The sequence below is a fragment of the Mixophyes fleayi genome, chromosome 4, assembly GCF_038048845.1.
Source record: "Mixophyes fleayi isolate aMixFle1 chromosome 4, aMixFle1.hap1, whole genome shotgun sequence".
NCBI classification, from domain to species: Eukaryota; Metazoa; Chordata; class Amphibia; order Anura; family Limnodynastidae; genus Mixophyes; species Mixophyes fleayi.
In genome coordinates this window covers 135,524,098-135,527,785 of record NC_134405.1, presented here as the reverse complement: position 1 = coordinate 135,527,785, position 3,688 = coordinate 135,524,098, and positions in this window count along the sequence as shown.

Below are 3,688 nucleotides of genomic sequence, written 5' to 3'. Positions count from 1 at the left end.
AAACACCTAGGTGGAGCAGTTCTTGTCACATGAATAACCCTTTCTTTCCAGATGACAGCCACGTAAATGATTGTTTACCTTTGGAGTTCACCAGTTTATATCCTAGAGGATAGCAAAAAGAAGCTTGGCAACAAGAACTTTAAACAAGGACCCAAAACATGGAGAGCTATCATCATCATCATCATTTATTTATATAGCGCCAGCAAATTCCGTAGCACTTTACAATTGGGAACAAACATTAATAAAACAATACTGGGTAATACATACAGACAGAGAGGTAAGGGTACCCTGCTCGCAAGCTTACAATCTATGGGCTATACTCTTCTTTTTACAAATGGTATACTAAAAAGCTTTCTTTCTTTTATTTTTATTAACAATAATATACTTAATTGTAAAACTGCTATAAATTAGCTAAAATGAATGTCCACTTTAATGACTGTATTGCACCTTTGACCTTGAAGATAATCCCCGCAAGATGGCTCCAATTTGGAACAGTCCAGAATTTTCTAGATCCTAACACTTTTTTGCACTGGACAGAACATAACAACAAATTCTTCCACAACATAGTGTTCCTGAATTTCTTCCCTGAGTTCTCTGAGCTCTAGGATCTCTTTGGATTACCAACAACTGTATTTTACTACTCCCTACAACTCTATAATAGCAACAGCTGACTCCTCATCTCCCCTCTGCAATGGAAGCCTTTTGCTTGAGTAGGTCCATCTCTAGAGGCCTAGTCCATAGTTGCCTACTGTCACAATGGGAGTATACTCTGCCCATGGATTCCGCTTGTAATTCCTCTTCTCGGAACTTGCTGCAAAACATTGTCAGCAGGGTGGAAAAGCAAGAAGCTAATCAGGACCAGCTGATGCAATTTCTACATGGTCTTTCCTGCTGCCTGGACACATTTCAGATTACCCAGGGCACTCAGGCGCCTTCAGCTACTCCTGCACAGACACTTACTGTTATGGTGGCACCCTCCCAATTTTGCATCCCTGCACCACCTAAATAGGTTGGAAATCTAAAGGCCTGCAGAGGCTTTCTGAACCCTTCTGAAAAAAATGAAATTAGCCTACATTATATCCCTATTCCCATATGGGAGAGCAATAGTCCACTTCTGCACAATTACTTTTTTAATTTTTTTTAGAAGATTAATTGATAAACATGGTAGTGTCTCTTCAGCTGTCTTGGGAATTCTTCTGCTGCGTCAAAGTTCTGACACAGTGGGCCAGTATACGCTTCAGTTCTGGACTCTAGCATCTAAACTACAGTGGAATAATACAGCTCTAATGGCAACTTTCTGGTAAGGGCTTTCTGACCGTGTTAAAGTCTAACTGGTTTATCGAGAGCTCTTGTCTTTCCTGGATGACCTTATTACACTCTGCAATTGAGTGGTCATCCCCTTTAGCCAACACATTCAAGAGAAGGAATCCTCTCACCGTTTGGTGGTCAACTTGGCACCCACTGTAGAACCTATGCAGAAAGGGTGATCTCGTCTTACCCCAAAAGAACGAGAGGGAAGGTTAAAAAATAACCTTTGCCTATATTGTGCAGAGCCTGGACACCTACTTGGATCCTGCCACAAGTGTTTGGGAAACTTCAGAGTCTAACCGGTACCGGGGAGGACATTTTAGCTACATCTGTAAACTCTCCCTCTTCTTATCCCAGTCCCTGTTTTTACACTCCGGTGACTTTGTATTATCCCATGGAGTCATTTGCATTGTCTGCCCTTCTGGACTCCGGTGCAGCTGGCAATTTCATTTCGGCTTCCCTAGTCAATAAGCTGGCCTTTCCCACTCACTCTCTGAAACCTCCACTCTTATTGACAGCAGAAAGATTGCACTAGGCACAATTGATCAGCACACTGCTCCACCAGTGTGCGAGCTCTGTACAAAGAGAGTATCTCTTTATATCTCATTCCTTTGGCCATCAATCCCATGGTCCTGGGTCTTTCCTGGTTGTGATTACATTCTCCTGCCAAGTTTGACATTCTGCACAGGTTTTAGCCTGGGGTCCTCGCTGTCATTCACAGTATTTACAGAGGGTTCAACCTCTGTCTCGTGTGCCAATGTCTTCTACATTCATGGAACTTTGTATACCTCTTTGTATACCTCTTGAGTACACATTTTTTGCTGAGGTTTTCTGCAAACACAAAGCAGAGGAATTACCTTCCAACCAGTAGTGGGACTGTGCAATTTATTACTTGGGCAGACTCCTTCTCGGACTATGTGTACCCTCTGTCCTTACCAGAAACTAAAGCCATGTCTGATTACATCCAAGAAAACCTGGATTATTTTGGAGTTAGTAGGCCGCATCAAAGGTGCTTCCATTTTTCCTAAGTTATATCTTAGAAGTGCCTACACTCTCCTTTGCATTAAAAAAGGACAGGAGTGGAAGACTGTATTCAATACCAGAGATGGGCATTATGAATATCTTGTGATGCCAGTTGGGTTATGCTAATGCTCTTTCAAAATTTTGTAAACAAAATCTTCCAAGATGTTTTATATCAGTTTGTCAAAATATATCTCGATGGCATCTTAATCTTCTCCCAAGATATCAAGACTCATTGGAAACATGTGGCAAAAGTATTTGCCTGATTTCACGCTCATCATCTCTATCCTAGGGTACATTGTTTCCGGTTGTGGTCTCCAGATCAATTCCGAGAAGGTAGAGGCTATCCTGAAATGGCCACAACCAACAGATCTTAAGGCCATGCAATGCATCTTAGGGTTTGCCAACTACTATCACCAATTCATTAAAGGTTATTCCTCGGTAGTAGCATCCATTACTGCTTTGACTCTGAAAACTGCTAACCCTAAGATATGGTCATCCAAGGCCACTGAAGCCTTTCACATACTCAAATAAGCAATCACGTCTGCACTCATTCCCCATCAACCAGATATATCTCATCCTTTCTTCTTGGAGGTAGATGCCTCAGGGTTTGGAATAGGGAATAGCAGGAAATAATTATACTATTGGAGACAGCGAGCTCTTGATGGTTACACTAGCACTTGAAGAGTGGAGCCTTGGTTATCCCTCTCTCAGTACAGTTCTCTCCTCCACTAATATAGTGAGTGCTATAGTCTTCTAAACATACCTAACCCACCCCCCCCTCTGCGGTCTCAGCCACACTGCCTCCTACCCTTCTCCCACCATGCTCTATCTTCTTCCCTGCCCTTTCCTTACTACTCTTATCTCTCTTTCTCTCCCTACAACAGCGCCTCATTTTTCACCCCCATTTCTTCTTATCTCTTTTCTCTTACCAACACTTTAAAAACTACGCTATATTTAACTGGTTCTACCTCATCTCCTTGTACAGCAGAAAGCTATGTGTATGTTGTTTGGTTTCGGTTTTTGTTTTTTTTGCTACTTCCCCAGCTATTTCTCTGTAATTGCAATTTTTTCTGGCTTCATGACCTTTAATAAACAAACCTTTAAAAAACAAACAAAAAATTCTTAATACATTTTTCCTTCATGTTTTTTTTTTTTTTACTTTGGGGAACAACTATTCTCTTATTTTTAAAATACATTTCAGTTCATAGCTCTCCTTGTCACAATTTTGCACCCCTCTAAATTTTGTGCCCTAGGCTGCAGCCTAGTCAGCCTGTTGGATAATCATGCCCTGATAAATAGTGTACATTATATATATGTTGATGTCTAAATATATCATTATGTAGTGAAATGTACGCGT